This window comes from Peromyscus eremicus, chromosome 15, assembly GCF_949786415.1.
Source record: "Peromyscus eremicus chromosome 15, PerEre_H2_v1, whole genome shotgun sequence".
Taxonomy (NCBI): Eukaryota; Metazoa; Chordata; class Mammalia; order Rodentia; family Cricetidae; genus Peromyscus; species Peromyscus eremicus.
The window spans coordinates 16,353,618-16,381,182 of NC_081431.1; the positions used below are offsets into that span (position 1 = coordinate 16,353,618).

A 27,565-nucleotide genomic window follows, 5' to 3' on the forward strand; every position below is an offset into this window, starting at 1 on the left:
TAGATTCTTATTCCACTTGTCCTCAAGTATTTATCTTCTGCTCCTCAGTTTTCTGATCTAGGATATGAGAATATAGTATTAATATCACAATATGAAGAGGATTAAATTCATTCTTGTAGAATGGAAACCACTATATTGAGATGTTAGTATTTGCTATCCTATCTTTGTTGTATCTATTGGGTCTAGTGAAATATCTTGAAAGAGTGTTATTCTCTTTGAAGTCAACTTAAACACAAAAAGGAACAGGGTCACTTCTGATTAGTAGATGGACCTAACCTTTGGTCTCAAAGGGTGCAATTTAGGTCATGGTATATCAGATTATGTGACCTTATGCCTATTCAGAGGGATGGACAAAGGGGTGGTTTTATTTATTAATATCAAATACATGATTGTTGGATTTTAGTGATCCTGATGTAGTAGTGAGGTCCTACAACTTTGCAACTATTCTTTTTTAATGTATAACTTTTTAATTCTTCCATGTCTTCACATTAACCAAATTATAAGGTTAATGGTGATGTAAGAGTCCAGACCATTTTGTTAATGGTGGTACCTTGAGAAATTGATACTTGGATAAAATACATAGGAAACATTGTAGAAACAGAAGCTTAGGAAAGCCCAGAGAAATCTGGGTGCCTGTCAGTGTACAAAACCCCATGCCTAGGAATCTTGAATGTGTGAGACTTACCCTCTTAAGAAAGGTAGAGTGGGATTGATAGCATAAAGGTAAAGGTTCTAGGAATAGAAGAATCTTTAAATGGTGAGCTGGAGGCAGGACTTGAGATGAACTAAAAATGTTCTTTCAGTTCATGAAGCCTTGTCAAGCATGGGCCAGCTTTCTCACATGCTCAAGGTGCAAGCATGTGCCAGCATCCTCGCATGCCCAAGGTGCAAGCATGTGCCAGCATCCTCATATGCCCAAGGTGCAAGCATGTGCCAGCATCCTCATATGCCCAAGGTGCATTCTCTGCTTCTGAGTTCCAATTCAGCATGACTGTCGTAATGTGAGAAAGATCCAAAACCACTTGTTTGAGGGTTAGATGGCATGGCCTGGCTAGTGGATTTTATTTTTGTATTTTTGACTTAAAGAGAGTTTTTTTATAAGTAGAGAATTGAGGAGGAAGAATTCCAAGTAAAGGCTTTTACATGTAAATGCCTTCTCCACTAAGATCTGTTTGTACCAAAAACAACAGTTTGTTGGTATTTGAGAAGTTATCTAAGAACATTCAAATGAGAATTTGAAAATGGTTCCCCGGAGTACTATTTGTATGAGACTGTCAGGATTTGCTTATGAACTGAGCATAATCATAACAAACCCCCATTCGTTTCTTGCTCTAGAATTAGGCCAAGGATATAGATATGCAGATGTTTTATCATCGCCTTTAGTTCCTGTCTTAACACGTGGTTACTTGCTTTGTAGGTTACCGTGGTACTGTTGATACTGGTAGCTCATCTTTTTTGGCTCAGCTGTCTCTTTGCAGCTTTGTATTCAGCTCATGCAAATTTATTTTAATGCTGCTCTATTTCATCTTTAATCAGGCAGGGAAAAATTCTAATAAAAAGTTTCAAAGTGAATATTTTATGACCTAGTACTAAATATATACTCTATAACTTTGGGGAGAGCCATTTGTCAGGTTCATGAAATGACATATAACACCCCCCCCCCCCATAAATAAAATTACTCTGGGAGATTTAATGAAAGAAAATTAAGATGCTGTGGAATAGGAAAGAAAAATATTTTTTTTGAGTTTGTATTTTCATATGGAATTATACTTCTTTTTGAGTTCTTAATTAAAAAGACACCTTTCTTTTTTTTTAATTCCTGTTTCAAAGACATGGTAATGTTTTCCTTAAATTATTAGTAGAATCTGACATTACAATAACCAAATTGTTTAATGAACATTAGCCAGTCTATACTAGATATATTGGGGCATAGGGAGAGTTAATTCTGTGGCATGTAAATAATTTACAACAATGTACTTAGTGATACAAAACAAAATATTTAGAAGAAACCGTTTTAGTTTGGGAACACAGAGGATGGAACTTTTGGTTCTCTTTCTGTGGTTTAGACATGGCATTTCAGCTGTTTCAATAAAAATGAGTATGTAGTTGTCTTATGGAGAAAATAAAATAGGATAGAAAGGGAGAACACATCATTCCAAGTCTTGCTACTTCCCTGTCCTGTCAACAAAAATTACTTAATCAGTTAGTGACCGTAACCTTGGCTATATGGTGAAGATACAGTTTGCTGTATGACTAGCTACTCCTTTTACTGAGTTGCCTTGCCCAGCCTTAATACATGGCGAGGTCTTTAGTCTTACTGCAATGTGATATGCCATGTTTTGTTGATATCCATGAGAGACCTGGCCTTTCCTGTACAGAAATGAGTAGATTGGGGGTAGGAACGGGGGGACGGGGGACGGTTTGAGGAAGGGCCTGAGAGGAGAGAATAGAGGGGAAATTGCAGAGGGGATATTTAAAAAAAAAAAAGAATGAGCCTGGTGGTGGTGGTGCATACCTTCAATCCTGGCACTCAGGAGGCAGAGTCAGGTGGATCTCGGTGAGTTCGAGGCCAGCCTGGTCTACAGAATAAGTTCCAGGACAGGCACCAAAGCTACACAGAGAAACCCTGTCTCGAAAAACAAAAACAAAAACAAACAAACAAACAAACAAGCAGAATGGATTACAACAGAGCTGGTAAGGGGAATCACTGTGGGTTTCTCTTGAAATCAGGTTTTTAGCAAATGGAAATGAGAAGGTGAGTAGTGTCTTGAACTGATGATGCAAATTTAAGATTCTAAGGCGGTAAGTCAGTTACCTGTGTATTGTGGGAATTTGGTCCGATAGCCAATTGTATTGGAGTGGCTTGGCCCACTGGGCGTGGTCTCCTCTCATCCTGGATAAGAGCCAGGGAGCTGAGGAGCCCCCCTTCTCTTAGACTGTGGAGGGCTTGTTGAGGCCAAGGCTTGGTGACCTTCTCCGGACCTTCCCCATCGCCCCCTTGGGAAGGCACAGGCAGTGGAGCCGCTTCGTTCTGTTTTCTAACTGTCAAAGGTCTGTTGGCACTACTATAACAAAATTAGCCCAAGTAATTTGTAAACAATATAAATTGTTTTTTACAGTCACAAAATAGTTCAAGATTAAGGTGCTAGTATGTTTGATGTCTGATAAGGGCTTTCTGCTTCATAAGAACGCCAATTCTGCTAATAAGAGCTGAATCCTGTGACTTAATGTGTGATATTTGTTTGTGTTCTGACAAATACAGCTTGCTTGGAGTCAGCGAAGGTAGCCACTAGTTAACCATAGAGGTCTGGAGGTCTGTACAGAGAGGAACAGGAAGTGATAGAGTGGGGCGCAGAGAGAGTCTAGGCCCTTTTTGGTCAGAGGAATGGAAGAGGAAGGAAGCCACTGTGGCTGCTCCCCTGCTTCTTTGATCTTTCAGGTTTTTACCCTGATATCTGACTACTGATTTTTACTGATAAGATTAGTTAGATTTACGCATCACATATGGTTTTAAAATAAAATGATAGCAAATATGTGGACCTTAAGTGCTAAAAATGTGATAAATTTAACTCATGCAGAACAGAAGAGTTCTAGACCTATAGTTTGGGAGAAAAATCCATGATATCATTACCCAGAAGATTGTCAACATGGGATGAGACTAATGTTTATTTGCTTTCATACAATTCTACTTACAAATCAGGCACCGTGTGGGTGTTTTCTAATGGTCCTTTGGTCCGTCTAGATCCCTTACAGGCCAGGTAAAAGTGAGCCAGGTTACAAGCTCATTTATTGTGACGTGTGTTGATCACTGGATGCTTCTGACACGTGTGTTCCTCTGGCGACTTCCCAGCAATGTTTCATGTTTATGGATTGGCTTCTACTGACACATGAACATCCCAAGGACTGTCATCCTTGAAAGCCCCTCTGTAGTCTGCATCTTATCTCTTTCTGCTGGCTCATACTTTGCAAAATGATTTTAAAAGATAAATAAAATATGTTGACCAGAAACTGCAGTCTGATCTCTTGTCAATGGAAGAGTTTCTAAGAGCAGTTGGCTACTCACTATTCACAAGCACAGAAGACCCACATGGTCATCTCACTAGTCATATTCTTCTTATGCACCTTTACCTAAAAGTAACTTTCTCACAATGCAAAATCAACAGTTAAAAATGGATTTTTTAAAATCTAAACATAAAATTCATTTTATATGCATCATAGAGTTGGGACAATTTAGTAATAGAGTTCATGTAATGTTATATTGTAAATGATTACTTACACTTTTAATACAGCCCCCGAGAGCTGAATGGTATTAAAAGGTGCCAGTTAGCACCTTGGCCTCAGGAGTTTAAGAATGTCTTAAAGTTTAGACGAGACTCATATGGTCCATACTGCCGATTATAAACCATCACAGTATAATGCAGAGTCCATGGGATTTAGAAGGCTCTTCTTTGGAAGACATGGTATATTTATATGTCTCTATAGAATTTACACATACATACATACACACACACAAACACACTTACAATTCTGGGTATTGAATTTAGGGCCTTGCACATCCTAGGCAAGCACTCTACCATTGAGTTATATCACCAGCTCAAGACATTGTACTGGAATTTTGTTGAGATGATAGCATAAAAATGTATTGCCAAAGTGCAGAAAATCATCACATTTAATCGACTTTGAGATACAGATTTTTCTTTTTAAATATTATTTATTTTATTTTTTGATTTTGTGTGTGTGTGTGGGGGGTATGTGCATGTGTGAGTGCAAGTGCCCTTGGAGTCCAGCAGAGATCTTTTGGTAGTTGTGAGCTGCCTAACATTGCTGCCGGGACTTTGTGCTCTTAAACACAGACCCATCTCTCTAGCCCCAGGTGATGAGTTTTTCCATATTTTATTTTATCTGATGTTAGTATGTTTTATGTGGTGATATATTGTGTACCCTAATAAACTTTGCCTGAAGATCAATAGGATAGAAGTCAATTAGGTACAACACTTTGGACTCACCAAAATAGGATAGATCGTGGAGTATTTTCTTGGAATCTATCAAATGTTAATGGACTGGACGTTGTTAATGTAATTCTTGACTGTATATATTATATATACTTATTGTTTATAGTTTTTCTTATACTACTTATAACCTTTTATTATTTTAGGCAAAAAAGGGGAAATGTGGTGATATATTTTATACCCTAATAAAATTTGCCTGAAGATCAGAGGACAGAACAAGCCACTAGATTAAACATAGAGGCCAGACAGAGGTGGCACACACTTTTAATCCTAGCATTCGGAAGGCAGAGATCCATCTGGATCTCTGTTAGTTTAAAGCCACCCTGAACTACATGAGATTACCTCAGTCTAAGAGAGAAACAGAGCCAGGCAGTGGTGGCACATACCTTTAATCTCAGCACTTGAGATCTTATGCCTTTGCTGGGAAGTCACACACCTTTAATCCCAGCACTAAGAAGGAAGTGGTATGGTGGGCGGAGAAAGGTATGTAAGGCGTGAGGAGACAGGAACTAAAGCCTTTCGGCTGGAGCTCTTTCAGGCTGAGGAGTTGGTGAGGTAAGAGGTGGTGGCTGTGGCTTATTCTGCTTCTTTGATCTTAAGGCAGGTTTTATTAGGGTGCACAATATATCACCACAGTTTTAGGTCAGGGTCATGTTATAGTTTAATTGACATCATTTCTTAGCAGAGCTGATGAAACCAGCTCTGAGTGCTGAGTGGTGTTCAGAGAGGGCCAGTAAGCATCCGGAGATGGAAATAAAGGCAGGGCACTGTGCTGGAGTCATAGACTTAGGTCACATTTGTGGATCCGATTTCTCAGTTGGATTATTTTCATAATCTTCCATCCCTTACTTGCTCTCTGACTTCAGCCTTGGAAATACTTAAGCTCCTTAAAAATTAATGGAGATTTTATTAATCTTCTCTCCAAAAATCTCTCTAGATTATACGTGTATTGTGCCATCTTGTGGTGCCACGTGCCGTTGCTAGGACAGGGTGTGTTGGGAGTGCAGTCTGTCCCACTGCTGGATTTGCTGTGTACCAGAGTTTCCCCACCTCTCTGAGCTCATTTCCTAGTTCATCTCAGCAGGCCAGGGGCATGTCTCTCTCCTTGCAAAATGCTTGATAAGTTGTTGGCATTTAATAAAGATGAATGTTTCCATCTCAGTGTCCTTGTACATAAAATGGATTTCACTCATAAGGTACATGATTGGTGTCTTGGTATATGATTACTTTTATGATGGTTGCAAGTAAAATTTTTTTGAAACATTTTGACTTTGAAGCATTGTATTTCCAAGACTGCTGCTCCCCCTTCCTTTCCTTCTATTGGAACATATTAAGCCTTTCGCGAGCTGTTCCTAATTGAATTAAGTTTTTTCATTAATTAAAAATTAGTAATTAATTACATTTGCTCTGCTTCAGTCATGTACCTGCCTGCATGTCCCCGAAACATGCCAGCTCTTTGGTCTGAGAAAGACACCTGAGGTCAACTGTGGCCTCCACACATGTACACCCCACCCTGGCATGTGCCTAGGTACAAGAACAGTTGCACACGTACTTGGTATAAACAAGAAGTAGGCATTACAGGTTACTATGCAACAGATTAAAACCCGTTTGTCTTCTCACAGAATGTATTCTCAGCCTATATCTCCTCATATCTATATGTAGGTTATAAAGTTAAAGAAGATACTTTGTTCTGCCCAGACACTATGGTCTTTTGGCTAGAACTCAGAAATTGAAAGCTTGACTTGTCGGTTTTGCAGGCATCTTATATCCAAGGAATTAGCTTGGCTTGAAAAGTAAAAGATTAATTATGTACCACTTAATAAGTAGTAATATATTATTTAAAATGCTTTCTGTCTTTCACTTTTTGCATTTAATATGTGAATTAGTTGTTAATAAAATTTCTAGAGACTAAAAAAAAAAGTTCAACCTTCCTTTTGGGTTTGATCATACATTTTAAAGGAGCTGGTGTTTTCCTTTGAGAATGAAAGGATAAAGATTTTTAATGGGAGTATAGAACCATATAGAAAGAATTCAGTTTCTAGTACCGTCATTTTTGGAGGATACTAAGACATTCTGAAGGTTAGAGAACAGACAAGGGTGTCGAGGCCAAGCGAGCTGAAATGTACCCTGACTGGAAAACTTCCTGCCAACTCCTGCTAACCCCCTCTTCAGCATAAAGAAGCCCTGACCCTGACCTGTGCTTTGCCAAGCGTTTCACATACAACATCTTCACAGTCAGCTCTGAATGGAGTGTAGGTGCTCTTAGAATCATTTGCTTTTTGAAGTCACAACCCGAGACGGTGAGAAGTAAGGAATTTGCCCCTGATGAGCAGGTGTTAGACAGCAGAGCTCATGTCCAGCTCCACCATGTTTGACTGCAAAATAACCCATGCGTTCCATGGCTTCCTTATTGTAAACACTTTGGTCATTGCTATGCAGTATGTCTTCAGTACATGCACATATTAAAAGCCCATGCCCGTGGGATACTTGTTATAGACCTGGGTAGTCACATCATACACACACTTAGGATAGTTGGAGAGTGCGTGTCTTGGTCCACGTGGGGTAAAGGACCTGCATAGGATGTACACCAGTTCCTCTTCTTCGATTTGTTAGTTTGAAGTGCCCGTTTCTGCCACCTGTCATGGACTTCTGGGACAGTTGTAAGTATCTTTTTTAAAAATTATATTCTTTAAATATATTTTAGGTGAATTAGAAGATAGTTTAAGGGCTGGCTAGATGGCTCAGTGTTTAAGAACACTGGCTGCTTTTCCAGAGGTCCTGAGTTCAATTCCCAGTAACCACGTGTTAGCTCACAACCATCTGTAATGAGACCTGGTGCCCTCTTCTGGCCTGCAGGAAATACATGCAGGCAGAATACTATACATATTAAATAAATAAATCTTTTAACGTAAAATACAAATAAATAAATTTAGAAAAAGGTGCTTTAAGGGATATAAACATTGACCCAAATAGTTATTTCTATTTTGTGCTGTGAAGACACATCATTTAACACAGAAATTCACCTGAGATTTTTTTTTGAGAGTGTACCATGGTCCAAATGTATGCTAAATATCAGAAGTTAATATGTCATAGTGGACAGAGAAATGGATTGATAGCATAGATACTGTGTCAGGCAGAGCTCCTGACAGAATCAGGAAGTACATAGAAATATTTGTAGTTGAAGGGAAGAACATTCTGTCTGAACTGGGCAATTAGCTAATTTCTCTGTTTCTTCATTTGAAACAAAAAAAATTATAAGATCCAATTTAGAAGGATTGAGTTAAAATATGGCAGTATGCCCAGAACTGTGTCTGGCACATATTAATAGATAATTAATAATTGTTAGTTCAGCAGTGAAAAAAAATAACACATCCCTGGTCGCTAGCAGGGTTAGGCTTTAAAATTGGATTGCTATGCACTATGGAATTGTACTTTGGTTCACATATGCCCATGTTTGCTTTGAAATCCTGTGTAATCCTCACTGGTAATCCAAGAAGAACTAACACACACTCTCTCTCTCTCTCTCTCTCTCTCTCTCTCTCTCTCTCTCTCTCTCTCTCTCTCTGTTTCTCTCTGTCTCTCTCTCATATGAACCCCCACATCTACACCCACATTTTAATTATTGACTTGTCCTGTGGAAAAAAAATCTGTGTAAAGTTGTTGCTTAGCACGTGAAACATTCTTGTACTTAGATGCCTGCAGTAATCACAGAAGTACTGGAAAAGCTTTTAAAAGCAGCAGAATTACATTATTGGAGGAAAGACTGGATACAGAAATACATCTATTAGTGCTAAATTCCAATAGTTTTGTTCTTTTATATTCTATTTCTACATACTGCGATGCTGTTTGTTTGGTGGTGGGCCTGGGTGTTGGACATGGCAGGTGACCATCCAGTCATTGAGCTACAGCCCTAGCCCAGGAGTATGATTCCTAGAGATTTATTTTGACAAGAATGAAGCTGAGTGATGCAGAGGACTGTGGCAGGCACAGGACATACCCTGATGTTGTGCCATTTGTAAGGGGCACCTGGTGGTTTTAAGATTTATTTTTGTTGTTGTTGTTGAGACAGGTTTTTACTATGTAGTCTAGGCTGCCTAGACAATGTGGTCTTTTGGCCTCAAACTTCCAAAAATCCACCTGCCTCTGCCTCCCCATTGCTGGGATTAAAGGCGTGTGCCACCAGCTCTGGCTGGTGTTTCAATGACCCTTTCCTATTTGGAAGAGCATAAACTCTGCCTTTCTTTCCACACAATGGTAAAATGGTTCAACGTGTTTTAGTCTCTGTTTTTTGTCCCTGTGAGTAATTCCTCATACTGCATATTACAGGAGCGGACTGTTTTCTCTTGTGAAGGTCAGTGATTTATGGTGGGTCTCACTAAGTGAGCTCAGGCTTGTCTCAGACTTCTGCTCTCTCTGCCTCAGCATCCCCAGTGCCGGGACTGCAGAATGGGCCACCGTGCCCAGCTAATTATTGTGTAGATTTTCTCTTATCATCAAGTTAATGATTAAAATGGCCATTTTATACATAGTTGTGTATATCCATAGGTTATGTTGGTTACATTTCTGTATTTATTGAATGTCACCCTTTTTAAATTATTATGTCTCTAATATAAGGAAGTATACCTATTTTCTGACATAAATTATCATCAAACCTTAAAATTCAATGACTATAAAGTAGCATTAAAACAGCAGCAAGATTCATTAAATTTAAATTGTTTTTAAGTACATTTTCAGCCTCCTTAGATTTAATCTTGAATTACAATAGAAATGTCAAATAATGTAAAATTCAAAACACTTCTCTAGTTCCATATTTAGCCTTCAGAGTATTAAATATTAAACGTTAGTTTATTTCATGCTACTGGGAGGTCACCACAATTCAGTATATAATGAAAAAAGGTACAATTACTTGATGGTTTCTACATTCTATAACAACTGTGTGTTTATTTACCACTGATTAACAGGGTTTGTTCTGGTGGTACATATTTCAATATTATTAAACCATGTATGAAAATACTGATTTTACATAGATTTGACATCTGAAATTGGTAACTTGGAAAATTAAAAAATTCTGTCTCTTTTGGAAAATATATCTTCTTTTTTTTTTTTTCAGGAATAGTAAATCCTTTTGATTTTATTGATTATCTTCTTTTTTAAATGAGAAAAATAATGCAGTCATGACAGACATTAGATGTAGGTTGAGTCACTCCTGGTGAGTTTACAAAATATAGCAAAATCTTTCTGTAAATTAATCTGGAAAGAAAAACTTATATTAGTGGAATGAATTTTTGAACAGAATTAGAAACGTGTATAGTTGATGTACTTTTTTATATTTTAGAGACAGTGAGGTTTTATATATACATACACATACATATATATGAGGTTATATATTTAAATGTATATATTTCTTTTTATCATTACTATCTGTATGAGCTAGAATACTTTGGTTTAAATATATAAAATGAATTTAATGATAGTTGGTATGTAACAGTGTTCTTTCAATTGTGCCTGGTAGTTAGCTAACACCATGTGTTATCTTGTGTTTATGTATGTGTTGTGAGGGGTCAGTCCTGTGGTTGGAGGCAGAAGTAAGATAGGCAGACCCTCACAGTCTTCTGAAACACAGTGCCGAGGGACAGGCTAGTGGTGCAGGCTGGGTGATGTGCTTGACATGTGCTCCAGTCAGAAAAGGACATCCATGGGAGGTGCTTTTTGTTTGTTGTTTACCTGTAAATGCACAAAGACAGACACTCTCACTTGAAGTTGTTTAGCTGCTTTTCTTTGTCAGAAAAAAAAAGTCCTTCTCCCGTGCGTCATGTTCATCCTGTCTCAACAACCTAGCTAACAGCATCCCTCCACCTCCAGCCCTCGTATCCTCTTCCCACCAGGTCTGTGTTGGTTCTATCTATTGATTTTGTTGTGCCCATCGTGTCTGAATCAAACTCTCAAATCTATGCATAGGATTTAATGACAAAAACTCTTTTGAGTCTCAATGTATTTATTGTGTATTTGAATTAATTAATTAAAGACAGGGGTCTCTGTAGCTCAGGCTGGCCTTGAACTGTGTAGCTCAGACTGACTTCAAACTCAGTTCGCTCGGTGTCTTAAGTGCTAGGATTACAGGCACGAACCACCTCTCCTGCTGTGTGTTGATCTCGAAAAGAGCTGGAGTTAGTTGGCTTTAAGCTTTCATTTTAATTTATCAATCCATTAAAGCTAATAACCTTGGAACATGGCTGCCTTTTACATGTTCAGTTTAGGAGAATTTCAGTGACAGTCCAACACGCCCTCCTCATCTCTCAAAGCTGTACATCAAACCAACTTCTTCCTTGTTTTGTTTGCGGGTGTTCCAGATGCATCAGAGGTGTCTTAGGACATGCAGCTGTGTCTGCCATCTGGGCAGTGACCTAGCTCATGGTGATGTCCTGGTGCTGGTGTGACTGGTGGGCTGCATTTGCCATATTTAGTGTGCTAAATAGATGTAATGGTGCCCTCTTCTTGTGAATTTATCTGTTGAGGCTGGTGAAGATTTGCTTTTGTGAAACGGAATTTTCTCTTAGGACGTGCAAACATTCTGCATCTTCACACCTGGCTCACACGGGAATCACCTGTGTTGAGCGCCATGGCTTCCCAAGCATTAAGAATCAGAAACGGGTTCATTTGTTTTCTTTAAGCTGATGCAGGATGACATCTCAATTTCTCAGGTGGAAGTTGAAGACGTGAGTATTGGACTATGAAAATGGAGTTTCTGAGGAGCCTCAGTTATCACAGAGTGAGAAAAACTGGGTAGTGTTCCAAGTGTGTGTGAGACGAGAGCTTAGAATTAGCGTCAGGGCTGAGGAAGACATGCACATACAGAAGTCGTTTTGAATTTTAGATTTCATAACAAGATTTTTGAGACAGATCTCATGGTATGTAACAGGAGAAGAGGAAAAAGGAATGCATTTAAATTTATTCTGCAAGTTCTTAGAATTATGAATGAACTCAAGAATCTTATTATGCCACAGATAGCATGAAGACGCCTAGGGAAAATGCTCACAGTAGATGAGAGGACAATTCACCTCTCTCTCTCTCTCTCTCTCTCTCTCTCTCTGTATATATATATATATATATATCTATATATATCTATATATAAAATATATATATTATATATATATATACTGGTGAGCAAAACAAATTTGGGAAATACTTAAGTGTAAAAGCATGCACATGCATGTACAGAGTTTCTTCTTTTTTAAGGAGAAAGAAGAGCTCTATTTTGTATGTGGCTACAGTTTTATCATGCTGTGGCCTGATTATTAAATATAATTTATTTTTTTTCTTTGAGACAAGGTTTCTTTTTGTAGCCTTGGCTGTCCTGGAACTCACTCTGTAGACCAGACTGGCTTTGGACTCACAGAGATCCACCAGCTTCTGCCTCCTGTGTGCTGGAATTAGAGGTGTGTGCCACCGCCGCCTAGCTAAATGAAATTTTTTATGGAGCCTATTTTTTGAAACATTTCATCCCAGAAATTAAAACATAACCCCAACAACAACTATGTAGCCTTTCCCCCCTACATATCAGGCATTTTCCTAGGATAATTACTAGTTTGGGGGTTAATTGTGTCTTTTCTGTGTTCTGTGTACAGTATTGGATAATACTACCATTGTCACTATTTTATTGCTCTTTAGGTCTCCATGGCTTGTTCCTGGTTGTATTTGAACTTCAGAAAAGCACCTCAAAGCAGCAGAATTCAGAGATGCATGGTTCACCCAGGGGTGTGCCAGACAGGCTCACAATGGGGCGTTCAGAGTCTGGTGCCAAGCTCCCTCTTTATGGAAGTCCAGGGCCGGATCCCCTTGTGATCCTCAGAGTATACTTAGGACAGAACTGTTTGTATACCGAATATAGCTGATACTTTAAGAGGTGATATACATTAGGTTTTGTCACAGTCTCATGCAGAAAAACTTTCTGTGACACTAGACACATAATTAGACTGAACTGAAGCTTCCAGATTTATATGTGGCATTTCCAGAATTACTTCGTTAAAAAAATATATTGTCTCTATCTGGAAATATTTCAAGTTAGCAATCAAAGCAAATTTGAGATGATCCAGAAAGATTTAAAATCTTTTCAAATCTAAAAATCGTGTTAGAGTATTTGTTTTGTGAAACGTGTTTTTTGTTTGTTTGTTTTTGTTTTTCTTCTATCTGCCTTATATTTTGTAAAGGACGCGGTTTCATTGTGTGGTTTCAGTATGCACTCAGGAACAGTATGGACAAAATTGTTAAAGGATCACTTTTCATCTTTTGGATGCCAGCCTTATTTTGGTTGTCTTTTGGTGTTGTGAAACAGCTTGCCCCTCATACCACCTCACCAGTGGCTCCTCACCTTCCACCCTGACTCCTGCCCGCTCTCAAAGCACAGCCCTTCCCATGAACCCTTTGAGTTGAGAGGCAGGCTTAACTTATCAAATGAATATGTCTTTATGCAGCTTGGGGTTTCCCAACTGATGGGAGGGCCCTTGGCAGGGGACAGATAAGCCAGAGAGGGTGTGTTCTCATGCCTTGTGAACTACTGACGTGCTGCTGTCTCTTCCTGTCACCTGCCCTGTCTAGACAGCAGCTGGCCAGGTTCTGTTAGTACCCATATACTTTAAGAAAGATGATTAAAAAACAAACCAAAAAACCAAAGCCATAACCCAAACAAAACCCCACAAAAAATTGGAACTCACTAGAAGAATTCGTTTTGTGTGAAGGTAGTAGATAGCTCTTAGCTAGAAATAAAATGCCACTGCAGTTTCTGTTTTCTTCAAGGAGCATTTTCCAAGCAAAAGGTCATGCATTTTATCAAAGAAAGGAAGCGTGAGGTTTAACCATTGTTTTTCCTGTAGCACATGAAGTTTGAAATCCGGACCAGAGAAATTTCTTCCCAAGCTGTCCATGTACTGTGAAATGCCATTTCCTGCTTGAGCCTAGCATAGGGCCATTTGTTACACCGAGCAGGTAATTTCTCAGTGCTGTTCCTCGGGGCTTTGGTGCGAAGTCATCTAACACAGCTGATGGCTGGAGCAGCAACCTGCATTCAGATCAGGAGCCACCTGAGTTCATGTCATCTTCGGTCCTAGTGAGGGAGTTGTTCGCAAAACGCCATTTGGCCTCTTAGTTGATTGAGTAGTACAGTGTGTGATCTTTGTAATTTAATATTTGTATGTAATCAAAAGACACGCTGCTATTTTCTGTAGAAAAAAAAAAGTTCGAATTAAAAAAATAAATCTAGATGTGTTCGCTCCCACGTGAGATAGTATAATTACATTGAAAAGTGTAGGTGTTGGAATCGGGGATCTTAGCCTTGAATTTTCTCTATAACGTGTTATGAAGCATCTTCTTCACACCTTAGCTTTAAAGTGAAGATGCAAATCCAGCAGCTTTGTGGAACTAATATACACATTAAATAAAATCGTAGGTGTACTATAAATCTACCCGCCAGGGCACCCAACAGGTGATATTCTTCTTGCATTCGATACAATTAATTCATGTATGAATATTGAGCTTCAAGCTTCACTGGCCATACTGAGTGTGTGTGTGTGTGTGTGTGTGTGTGTGTGTGTGTGTGTGTGTATGTAATGCAGAGTATAGACATCAACTCTTCATAAGTTATACGCTGGATCTTTTGCACTTAATCTAACGATCCTAATTTGGACAGGAGATTTTTCTACTGTGAGAAGAGCTCAGACTACTCAGTAGACCCGATGAGACTGTCCCACGGAAGAATGTGTATTTCTATGCCACATAAAAGCTCCCTTGCATAGCTAGAGCAGTATCCAGTCCAACGCCATCTCATCTTCATGCCATAGCTTATATTATCTGTGTTTAGTACCGTGTTTAAAATGCCCCATGTTCTTTTACTTCTGTAAGCTTTTACATGTGTTCACGCCATTCGAAGTGTCTTTTTGATGCCAGACTTTTAAATATAGATAAGAATGTTTGTCATTATTGAAGGCTAAGTAGTTATGAGCTAAACAAGTAACATTTTGGGGGTGAACTACATGCCATGGAGATGAGGGGATCTGTTTCTTTTGTTGACTTAGTGGTGCCCTCTGAAGTCTACGTCTCACTAATAGCTGTCTTGGCTTGGGTCTTTACTGATATGTTCATTTGGAGTCCGCTACTCTGTTATTTGTACTGTGCCGTGTGCCAACATCAAGAGGATAATTTTTATAAAAATAAAATAACAGCACCTATTTACCTACTCTGGCCCCACCTGTACTCACACCCTGGTGAGTGTCTTATCCTGATCTGTTGTCTTTTTATAATACACACTCTTTTAGTTATTGGGAAAATAAATCCTTTGTTTTCAAATCACGTTTCTCTCTTGAGTCAGAATAGCTCATTAATATTAATGCTCTGAGTTGAATGAGAATTCTAAACCACTGTGTAATTCATCCTGGGCACAGGTGGTGACACGTTCTTAAGAAGGTGAAGGTCCTAAGTCCCTTAGGTTATTACGTGGAGACCTCCTCTAATTATGTAGCCATTTGGTATCTGCATAGCTAAAAAGATTGCTCTTCCGTCTAGTCTGGTCCCTTATATTTGATGCACTGTCAAGCTATCTTGTCAGTGGTGAAGCCAGACTTTCATCTCCTTTCTCATTTGTGTAATAAATTGGTATTACAGTAGCCTGCCCGTCACCTCCACTCTTCAGGTTTGTTCTTTGCTAATATTTCTGGCTTCACAATCTCTGGGTTGCTTGATCTTTTTCACATGTTCAATCAGTGGTTGGATAAATGTGACCTAGATCTGCCAGACTCCATGGCCATGGACTTCCTCGGAGGCAAATCTTTGTCCTGAATTATGAATCTTGTAACGGGGCATAATGGCATAATCTGAAAAACAGCTGCCCATTCTTTTTTTTTCCCTCCTGTTTGTATGTCTCCCTCTCTCCTTCCTTCCCTTGTGGAATGGTTCCAGTAATGGGTTCATTAAATTGGCCTTTGGCATATATGACTTTCTATGTGTAAATCTGTTACAGGCTCATTTATAACCATGACCTATAAAATAATTTAGGGAAGCGACTGCTGGCAGTCCAGGAGGATATAGCCTACTTTACATGAAAAGTATTTCTGAAACTTTGAAGAGGTTTCAACTAATAATAATAATGATGATGATGATGATGATGTTGAACATATCTGTCCCATGGTGTGGCATGGCTGCAGTCAACCCAGAGTTTGGCATGCATGAATTTTGGTTGAAAAGATAAATTGCTCTTTCTTGGAATTGAGATAAATACTCCAGGCTTAGCTAAAGCCACTGTGTCATGGATCTATCTTACATTAAACTCAGAAAATCAGAATTGTGCCTCTGGGTTGGTAATAGTTCACCTTGGTACTATGACCTTTACCCTCAAATTACCTCACCAGCAGCAGTTTCTAGCACATGTGTCCACTCTATTTCCACACACAGGAACTGTGACCATTTTCTCATTATGGTATGCTAATTAGGAGACTTTGTGTTGAAAGTTTCAGAAACCAATCCTGGCTAGCTTCAAATCAATGGACAGTAGTATGCTAGGTTCAGAACGTTCTATGGGACCAAAGGAGTTCCCTTAGCCCAAATCTGTGGGCCAGCTGCGTTCTCCAGGATGCTGTTTACCCGGGACAACTCTTCCAGTGTCTATTCTCTGTGTCTCTATACAGTCTATTTATTGTAGCAGGTTACAAAGTATCTCTATACAGTCTATTTATTGTAGCAGGTCACAAAGTATCTCTATACAGTCTATTTATTGTAGCACGTTCCAAAGTATCTTTGTTTCCTTTTTTATTCTCCTTTTCAAACTGTATCTTGTTTGTAGATGAAGCTAGAAGGAGAAAGAAAAGGTAGAAGCTGCCAAATGCCATCGGGAACTTTACAAAGCCTGGCTTCTGAGTGGCTTTGCCCAGAAAGGAGTGTCTGAAAATGAGAAACCTTAGTGATGCCCGAAAGGCAGGCTGCCACCTGGAGATGAGCACGCTGAAACCTGAAGCTTCAGCATTTTGAAAATCCTCACGGTATCATTTTTCTATGTGTTCAGGATTTTTCAGGAATAATGAGAGATGCAGTCCATATAAGGCCAACTTGTGATGCTACTGGAGCTTTCGCCCACGTGGAAAACGGTGGCGACTGCGCAGTCAGAAAGATTTGAGTGTTTGTGGTAGGCAACAGGAAACACTGGAAAACTCCAGGAGAGCAGTAGTCGGAGTACTTCCTGTCCTTTCTTTGTGGTTCTAGAATGTACAGAGCAAAAAGAATGATGAGCACACCTGCGGAAGACCGTCTCTCAGGCTGTGTGTTTTACGTCTGCTGCAGCATGCCAGCACCGCGTATTCCCCTGTCAAATTGAATTAGTGTGGCACATGTCCCGAGTGGCAGCGAAACCATTTTGCCTTTAATAATAATGTGTTTCGAAACACCATGTGAAGTGATTATGGTGTATACCACTGATGCTTTCAGCTTTCTGTTCTACATGCATCACATCCTGTTTATAAGGCAGCATTATCCAAACAAATGGGGAAAAAGATCTGGAAGACGAAGGCTCTTTTTCAGTTCCAGCAGCAAACGCCTCATTCTGTCCAGTGGCTTGAGTCAGCACTTCAGAATTAAAAAATTCGAATGTGAAGAATAGTCTGGAGACGCTATTGAAGCCGGGCTGCTCAGGAAAGCAGACGGTGCTGTGGCTGCATGTAGACACACGTGAGTCCCTTAAAGGACTGGATTAAAAGGGGATTGCACTCTGTGACGATGTGCCCAGGTGTAAGAAGATGTTAATGAAATACTTTTTTTTTTTTTTAACTTCTAAATCAAATTAGCAGGGACTATATTCATAGAATTCTTTCCTCTCTTTCTTCCTTCTTTTATCAGTATCAACCCTGGCCCTAAATCACAGAGCTAGGCGACACTTGTCACCGTGCATTGAATATGTGGTTGTAGGGATGCGTGTTATAAATCTGAGTACCTGCCTGTGTGTACAGGGGTCGCTCCTGGTGATGGGTTGAATTTCAACTTGTTTTCAGATTTGATTGGAATCTGATTGGTTGGCTTTTGCATGTCCCTTTATAAAAATGTGTGTATCCCCAAGGAAGAAAAATATTTAAAAAAAAATACGTGTATGTATTAACCAGTCTTAAGAAAAGTTTACAAGATCTAAAGGGCTTCTTGGTCAGTACACGATTGTTCTGTCACAGTTTGTCTTAGACTGTTGCAGGTAAAACAGTGAAGGGACATGGACATGTGTACAGAACTCAAGACTTCCGGTGACTCAGGCCACCTAGAGCAGAGCATGGATGGCATGATCTGACTGAGGTGAAAATGCTCTTTTGTTTCTGTGTATTCATGTGAGAGCCTAGACATTTCCTTACTCACTACCAGTTCTATGAATAGTAAAGGTTTGGTGGCATTTCAAAACAAAGTCAGTTTGGGGGCTGCAGATATAATATGTCCAGTGGGCAAGAGCATCAGGTTTCCTTCCTGAGGACGTGGGGTTGGTTCCCAGCACCCACCTGATGGCTCACAACTGTAACTCCAGTTCCAGGGGATCCAACACCTTCTTCTGACCTCCATAGGCATTAGGCACATATGTGGTACACACATTCATGGAGGCAAAACACTCAAGACACATAAAATAAAATAAAAAAATCTAAAAGCTTTTGTAGTTATAAAATTTAATGTAAATATCTGTAAAAAGGAGATGCTAAGAGTCAAGAGAATGAGAAGCAGTGATTTGTCTGGCATTAGCCAGGGGGAATGTGTCTTCAGAGACAAAGTGTCTGTCTCTGACCACTTTCAAAGTCTTGAATTAATTAGTTAGTTAATTGCTCTTTGGTGTGTATGCATATGTGTGGATGGGTTTGTGTGTACATGTGCATCTGTGTGAGGGTACGCCTGCACATGTTTGCATGTGGGTATGGAAACCAGAGGACAGTTTTGGGTTTTGCTCCTCAGGAATGCCACTCACTCTATTTTTTTTCAGATAATGAGTTTCAGTGGCCTATTGGTCATCATGCAGGTTAGCCTGGCTGGCCAGCAAGCTCCTGGGATCACATGTATGTTTCCCGGGGCTAGGATCACAAGTGTGTTCCTCTGTGCCCAGCTTTTTATGTGGCTTCTGTGGATTAATTTCAGGTCTTTTTGCTTACATGGCAAGTTCTTTAACGAGGGAGCCATCTCTTTGTCTGTGATCACAGACATCTTGTGTTGTGTGTATGTGTGTTTGTGTGTGTGTGTGTGTGTGTGCGTGTGTGTGTGTAGGTTTTACTTTAGTTAATATAGTCTTTAAACTTAAAAACAATAGCATGCAACGTGATGTGTTTTGATGCAGCATTTTCTTATATATGTACCGATTTGCTTTGTTTTTATTCACACTCTCCCTGACTCAACTGCCTTCACCTTTGACCCGGTCCTCCCTCTGGCTATCTATTCCTTCCCCCAAACACCCCCCCCCCCCAAATTTCGAATTAATACCTTCTTGTGCCAGTAACATTCTCTAGAAGGATGAGGAGAATCTTCCTCTAGTGAGACATGTATCGTGTCACTGGTTCTCGGGTGACTAGAGGGTAATCTATAACCTGAGCGGACACAAAGGGCACAAAGGATGGGGAGTGTCTGTGTCCTTAAACAGGTTCCATTCTGGGAGTGGAACCACATAAACATGTACCACAACTGCCTGCAGACATTCATTAGATGCAGATGTAGATGACAGGTTGTCATTTCATCTCAGGGCCGAGAGGAAAGTGTCCTGGAAGAGGTCCTGTCCACATTGCCCTTGACAATGGCTGGACGTGGAAATGGCATGGACCAGCCTAGTCTTCTGTGGACTGAGATGGTGATGGGGCTGTGGCTGGAGTTCTTCCAGACATTACAAGGACATAATAAAAATTAATTTCTTTGAACACCTCCCCCCCCCCCCCCCCCCCCCCCCCCCGTGAGTGTTCTGTTAAAAGATTGAATCCATACACAGTCGGTAAAGTCAGGGATGATGTTGAGTTAATGTGACAACCTCCTTGGTTTATAGGTGTGTTTTTTTTCTCGACACATTAACTTAATGGCTTTTGTCGTGAGGTGGTAGCCACTGGAGCCCCAGCAGTGACAGGAGGGCAGCCCAGCAGGCTGGAGGCGTGAGGAACACAGTACCAGCCCTTGTTGCCTTGATCTCTTGCCTTTGTTTCCAGTTCCTTCCAGTCTGTTAGCTTTCCATTGCTATAACAAATGCCCCCAGACAAACCCCTTTATAAAGAGAAAGGATTGTCTTTGTTTCGGAGTTTTGGAGACTTCAGTTCATCCTCAGTTGGTTTCATTATTTTAGTTTTTTTTTATTCTGTATTGTTTTATTGTGTATGTGTGTGAGTGCACACGGGGAGGTTAATGGACAGCTTGCGGGGTGGCGGGGGTGGTGGGGTTGGTTCTCTCCTTTTGTCATATGGGTCCTAGAGATTGAACTCGGGTTGTCAGACCTGGTGGCAAGGGTCTTTACCTGCTGAGCCATCTTGCTGAGTGGACTCATGGCTCGTACGTCTTGAAGAGACAAGGCAGGGTGGAGGTTGTGTGGTGAGGCAAAACTGCTCAACCCCCCCCCCCCCCCCCCCGGGCTGCTAAGGAGCACAGAGAGGTAGACGCAGAGAATCAGCTCTCACAACGACTTTCGCGGACATACCCGACACCCTAGCGCCCCCCACTAGGCTGCACTCCCACTTCCCCTGTTTCACAGCAGTGTGCCCCAGACTGAGGACCATTTTCTGAAGTACACACATCCAACAATGACAAGCCTCTCCCCTAGCCTGCACAGTAGTGTTTTCTGTCATGATGGGACGTTTTATACCTTGCTTCCCTTCCAGTATTATAGCCAAAAAAATATATGTGGCTGTTAAAACTTAAACTCATTAAATTAAATAGGAAATTTCAACCCATCATTAAGCTCCTAAGTGGCTGGTGGCTCTTGTTCTGGACTGCACAGCTGTTTCATGAGATGGGCACACTCAGGATGTCTGAGCCCTTGAGTCACACAAGCTCTTTCCCAGAATCCCCCTGTTTAAGAAGTCAACAGTTTCTTTCCTTTTCTTTCTTTCTTTTTTTTTTTTTTTTTTTGGTTTTTCGAGACAGGGTTTCTCAGTGTAGCTTTGCGCCTTTCCTGGATCTCGCTCTGTAGACCAGGCTGGCCTCGAAGATCTCACAAAGATCCGCCTGCTTCTGCCTCCCGAGTGCTGGGGTTGAAGGCGTGCGCCCCCACCGCCCATGAAGTCAACAGTTTCTCAGGAGTGACACTCAAGTCAGTCCGGGACAGAATGGAGTGTACACAAACCAGGATAGGGAGATCTCTGGTTGGAAGTGGCACTGCCTGGAGTCCAAGGCTGATGTCTGCAAACCGAGCACTGGGCTTGGGTTTTCTAATTCTGCTTTCTTGAAGTAAATAACTCCCACAGACATGAGATGGACATCATCATAAGGCTAGAAGACAGTACTTTACTCACCTTCTAGTAGAAAATGAGAACAATTCTTCAGTTAGGGTGCACTAGAAGGGCTTAAATTTAGGGTGACTAGGGCAGAAATTAGTGCACTATTCAGGACACTGCAATTACAGTGGGGGAATCCTGGTTCGCTCTTGTCTTCTCTCAGGCCCTGGCCTTATCCTGAGAGCAGGTCTGTTGGGAAGGTTCTTGTGGCTTTTTGTCTGTCTTGTTTTTACTTTCCAACTAAATCATTCAAAAGACCTACTACTTTGGCACCAAGAAATTAACCGGACTGTGGGGGCGCACACCTTTAATCCCAGAGGCAGGTGGATCTCTGTGAGTTCGGGACCAGCCTGGTCTACAAAGCAAGTTCTAGGGCAGCCAGGGAAATTCTTTACACAGAGAAATCCTGTCTCAAAAACAACAACAGAATTCGAGATTGAGTGCGAGGAAAGATGGCTGTGTTGTGAGATGTGTCTCAATACACCGTTATCCTTTTCCTTCCCTCTGTGCACTCTGCTTTCTCCTGTTAAACCGGAATGGCATCCTAGGTTTTCCGTAAGGGTTTTGCTTCTGTTGAAATGAACCACATGAAACATCTTACAGTTTTTAGATCACGTAGTTATGAAGGAGTATTACATACATTTTATCTGATTTATGTCACTCCATATCCCGTTCTGTATTTTTATGGCACGCCATGGCTTGCCATGTTAGCTGTTGAACAGTTCTTACCATGCAGGCTAATGCGATATTTTCTTGCATGAAATATCTTAAGATTACTGAAATTTGTAAGGCACAGTGACGTGGACTGGCCAGTGTCTGTGGCCCTGTGAGCAGGAGCGCTTCCCCCTGTTCCGTATATGTGCTTTAAAGGGCCTGCTGCCGCTTCCGCCTTCATTATAATTCACGCTGCATCCAGCGTTACTGGAAAACTAATGAAAATGCTGTGGCTACAAGGCTTTATTTTACTGTTGAGAATTCTCAGTGGCTACAGTGTTATGTACCACCTAATTCTCTTGATGTTGCTTTTTTCCTTTAAAGAGTGATTTTTATTTTCAGTCTAGTGATCCATTTCATTCATTAACCCTCTAACCACTGAGTAATCTCCATGTCACAAAGAAAAGCGCCTCAGGTTTGCTGTAAAGGTACATTCTAATCACGCGTGAACCTCAGTGAGTGTGTGTGTACACATGTGTGCGTGTATGTTCATATTCTCATTGGCATTAAAACCTATGTCTTTTTGGTTGATCTCAGACAGTCAAAGTGCTGGAATAAGAGCAGTTGCACAAATATTGTTTCTTCTAGAATATCTCAGTGATAGAACTGTTTTCAGCCATTGAAAAATTAGGTTAAATTCAATAAAAGCTTATCAGTACTCCCAAGGAAAAACTAAGCCAGGACATGAAGATTTTAATGTCACGTTTCTTCCTTTCCATTGGATTTCCTCTCCTTAACACAAAATAAATATTGGTCTTACCCTTCCTTTTGAAAAAATCGATTTGCTGCGCCAGGTTGATGGCATTGACCTGGGGTATAATCTGTACAGATTTGTATCCCAACCAGCAATTGTCATTCACGCCATGCTTTGTGTGTCAAGTGGCGCCTCTGATGAGCAAGTGCAGCCCCAGATGACGAAGGCTGTTTTGATAGGTGTGGGATGTCACCTCTGGTACACTGGGAAACAGCTCATGAGCATGTTTTGATGTTGCCCCTTGCAGTTTTAAAGAATGCGGTGATTTCTGTTCTCTGGGTATCAATGTCAGGGTGTGTGTACATTTTAATAATCACTAGAAATTGATCTTTGATGTGGAATTTATAGCTATTGTGTGAGAACTTGTCTGTGCGCTGCGACACAGCTGCATTGGCGTGTGACATTCTCCCTGAAGCAGGGACACGTTGACACCTACTGCTGAGGCTAATGCTGCATGTCCTGTGACTACACAGTCAGCTTCCTGGACAGCATTTTCCCAGCACCCCCCATGTATCTACAGCAGATTAAAATTAAAACTAGCTTCGCATAGCAACAAATGTCTGCCATCTCAGGAGGCTGAGACAGGGAGAACGCAAGTCTGAGACCAGCCTGAGGCACTTAGGAAAACCATGCATCCAAGTTTATATATGAAAAAGAGGAGATGGATGGCTGAGCATCTAGCTCAGAAGCAGACAGTTGCCCTGTGTGCATGCGCATACACACGTGCACACACACACACACACACAGACACACACACACACACACACACACACGAAAGAAAGAAAGAAAGAAAGAAAGAAAGAAAGAAAGAAAGAAAGAAAGAAAAACAAAAAGTAGAAATAAAAACAGTGATACCAGAGAGGTATTATATCCTGCTTACCAATTCTACCCTAAATAATCCACAGTTGAAAAAAACTGGGCACATGAGGAATTTGTTGTCTTAGCATGTGGATGGTGTCACAAATGGACACAAGTGTCACAGCCAGGATTTGTGTAAAATAATGGTTAACTGATCCATAACCAACATCAAAAGATAGTATCAAACAAAATGTATCATTCACTATTTTTTACATAACTCAGTTATTTTGTAATAGTCATAAGTGAAAATATACTCTAATTCTCCTGTAAATTAGATAAATGCATAGTGTATGACTCTATCATTAGCTTGTCTTTGTGTAAATTGGAGAAAAGTCTTTAATTCTTTTAAATTAATTCTTTCGCAGTGTGCTAACTGGGATAGCCGGCATCCTGCCAAGCTAATGGAAAAGCTGTGGGATTCACTTATGATTCATTTAGGAGCTGAGGGTCAGTATGAGGCAGCTAAGGTGGGGGGCTTTCACGGGTCATTTCCTCCCTCTTTATTCTCGGTCCGGTCAGTGACCAGACCACTCACAGTGATGGAAACCACTCACAATTTGATTAAGAGAGCACATGCGTGGAAGTTTATTTTATGTGGGAACACATTTTCCAGGCCAAATTTAAAGCCTGAGTGTGAAAGAGAATAAATAAATGTGTTATAGACACACTCTGTGAAATGACTGGGTCACAGGCTGTTTTTGTTATTAGAAGTATCTAGAAAAGCGTCTTCATAATGGAAACTCCTCTACTTCCTACTAGCTGTAATGGTAAATCTGTTTCTCTTTCTTTTCTCCTGTGAGACATCACTTTCTTTGTAGTCTTGTAATATTTATAGTGTTGCTAATTGGCACACATTTATGAAAACAAAGAATATAGTTGTTATAGTCACTGTTCTATCGCTGTGAAGAGACTCCTTGAACCAACTCTTAGGAGAGAAAGCGTTTAACTGGGGGCTTGGTTACCGTCTCAGAGGGTGAGTCCGTGATCATCATGGTGGGAACTGTGGAGCAGGTAGACTGGCATGGTGCTGGGGCGTCCGCTGAGAGCTTGCACTTGGTCTGCAAGCAATTTGCAGGCAAAGAGAGAGTGAGACAGGACCTAGTATGGACTTCTGAACCCTCAAAGCCCACCCCCAGTGACACACCTCCTAATCCTTCCTGAACGTTACAGAGAACCAGTCAAATATGGGAGCCTATTCTCACTGAAACCACCACAGTAGTATGACTCTAACCTATCCGCAAAACTCTCTATTAGATTTTAAAGAAAAACATCACAGGTATTGAGCCAAAGAGAAATTAGCATTTTCTCCCATGTCTAAGATGCCCACAACCTTCATGCCACCACCACCATCCAAAGTAGCCTTAGATGTTCCTTGACAGGGTAAGATCCCCACTACATTCCTTCCCCTGTTCATCCTTTCCTGCCCCTCTGGTTTTTTGGGGAGCAGCTACTGGACCTTTCGGAATATGAATTGGGCCTGCCTGTGCTTCCCTTTCACGCTCTCAGTGCGCTCAGAATAAAATGCGACCTTGCCTCTTCCTCAGCACTAACCCTTCTCTTCCTTCCATCTCATGACATCACCGTACTGCAGCTGTGTCCGACTTCCTCTGGCCTCCCACACATCAAGTTCATTTTCAAAATAGATCCTTGGAATTATTGGTGGCTCTGCTTTGGAAGTTTCCGTGTGAAGATCTCAGAAAGAAGAAGCCCTTTGCCCCATAAAGAGCTCCCCATTGCATCTCCATTATATTCTCTTTGAAGAACTCAGTATTTTATTTTAAAGTGTTGCTTGTGTATTTGTTAACTTGGTTGTTATGTCTCAGTGCTATGAGAAGAAAGCTGTGAAGATTGTCTCGTACGTTCTGGTGGCTGTGTACAAAAAGATCCTGCATTATCAATGAAAGGTGCTTGAAATAATGATTCAAAAATAAAATGTTTGAAATCTTCTCACAGATGAGAAGTAAAACCAGTTTAAAATTTCAATTTACAATCAAAAGTAATTTTGAAAAGCTGCTCAGTCTGAATGCTATATGATTGAAATCATTCAATTGAAATTATAGGATTTAGCAGTTCTAACGTGTTAAAGTTACTGGAGTTTTCTGAATCCTAAAGGACAATTCAAAGCACATTCTCCTCCCCAGCTCCCTATGTCACTTCAGAAGAAACAAAGCCTAGTGACTTAGAATGTACAAGGCCCCTAAGGTGGCACTGAGCTGAGATAGGCAGGTCTGTAAGAGAAGCAAGGGCCATTGATGTTCTGTGACTGTGATTCCTTCTTCCCACAGAATGACAGCGTGAACAAATACTTGAAAATGGGTTTGTCCCTCTCCTCTCCAGGGAGGAGATGCGGGAACAGGAAACCAAAACCATGGTGATTTAAAGAGGGCTGAACTTTTTCAGGAGGCTAGATCTGTGTAGTTGATCCGATAACACCCCACCTTGCTTACCTGCAGTAGCCTGTTTGTCCTTCTGCCCCAGGTGACTGTGGTGGGTCTCCATGCCCAGCACCTTGCCCACAACAGACTTTTTCTTCTGTTGACTGCTGGTTTTTTCCTCCACGGAGATGCTGTGGAATAATCCTCTTGTACATTGTAAAAATTTTTCACTCAAATTAGTTTAATAAAATGCTGATTCCTTAGTGGCCAGGCAGGAAGTATAGGTGGGGCAACCAAATTAAGGATGTTGGGAAGGAGAAGGGCGGAGAGAGGAGTCACCAGCCAGAAACAGAGGGAGCAGGAGATAAATGTGCCATGCTGATAAAGGCACTGCCACGTGGCAGAGCATAAGTAAGGAATATGGGTTAATTTAAAATGCAAGAGTTAGCTAATAACAAACCTGAGCTATCGGCCAAGCTCAGTGTGGTATATATGCCTCTGTGTGGTAATTTGAGAAGTGGCTACTGGGTATTTGGACTTGGAGTTGGGGACAGGAACCATGAATTTACATAGAGGAGTTGGGCAGAGGGCAGAAGCTCTGTGGCTTGTTTGTTTGTTTACTTTTTGTTGTTGTTGTAAATGCCAGGGAAGAATCTACAAAACAATAATGCTAAGAAAATGAAGCTAGAGGAACTGTAAGCTACCCTGTTAAATGTTTTCCTTTGTAAGAGTTGCCATGGTAATGGTGTCTCTTCACAGCAATAGAAACCCTAAGTAAGACAACTATAAAGACTGAGCAGGGTATATTTATGAGTGTATATGTATATTCATATATGCATTTAACAGTAATTAATGAAAAAGAGGTCATTAATTTGCAAGAGAGCAAGGAGGTATATATGTGAGAGTTTGAAGGGAGGAAAGGAAAGGGAGAAATGATATAATTAAATTATATCCAAAAGAAAATAAAAGAAAAAGCCAGGGGGTGAATATTAAGGAACAGTCTATCATACAGAATATATGATTCAGCTGTGTGGCAGAGTTACACTTTCAGTAGCTCTCAGGTTAGATGTTAAATCTTGTATGATTCACTTTCACAGCCATGATCATCACCATGGGGAACCATTCCTTCCAATCTAGACAACAGATTACACGTTAGATTGCTGCCTTCTTTCAGGATGCCCTATTGCTGAAGCGTGGCTGTATATAGCTTAGAGTTCTTGGCAGCCTATAGTTTATATGGATGTTTGGGTTGTAAACTTGACCCTAAATCTGAGTCATCCTTGACTTTTTGAAGGGAGTAATGGAAAGTTTGACTTATTTTTGTCAACTGGGACTTGACTAGTTAAGCAAATTCATAGTCATTAAGAACCTACTCTTTGATTAATATTCTTTTTTGAG

The 27,565-nt window shown here is 40.6% G+C and overlaps 1 protein-coding gene across 2 annotated transcripts in view; it reads left to right on the top strand.

Moving 5' to 3' along the window:
• Smyd3 (SET and MYND domain containing 3) overlaps positions 1–27,565 on the top strand; it is a 550,432-nt gene that overhangs the window by 158,354 nt on the left and 364,513 nt on the right. The gene's annotated exons all lie outside the window — the stretch shown is intronic.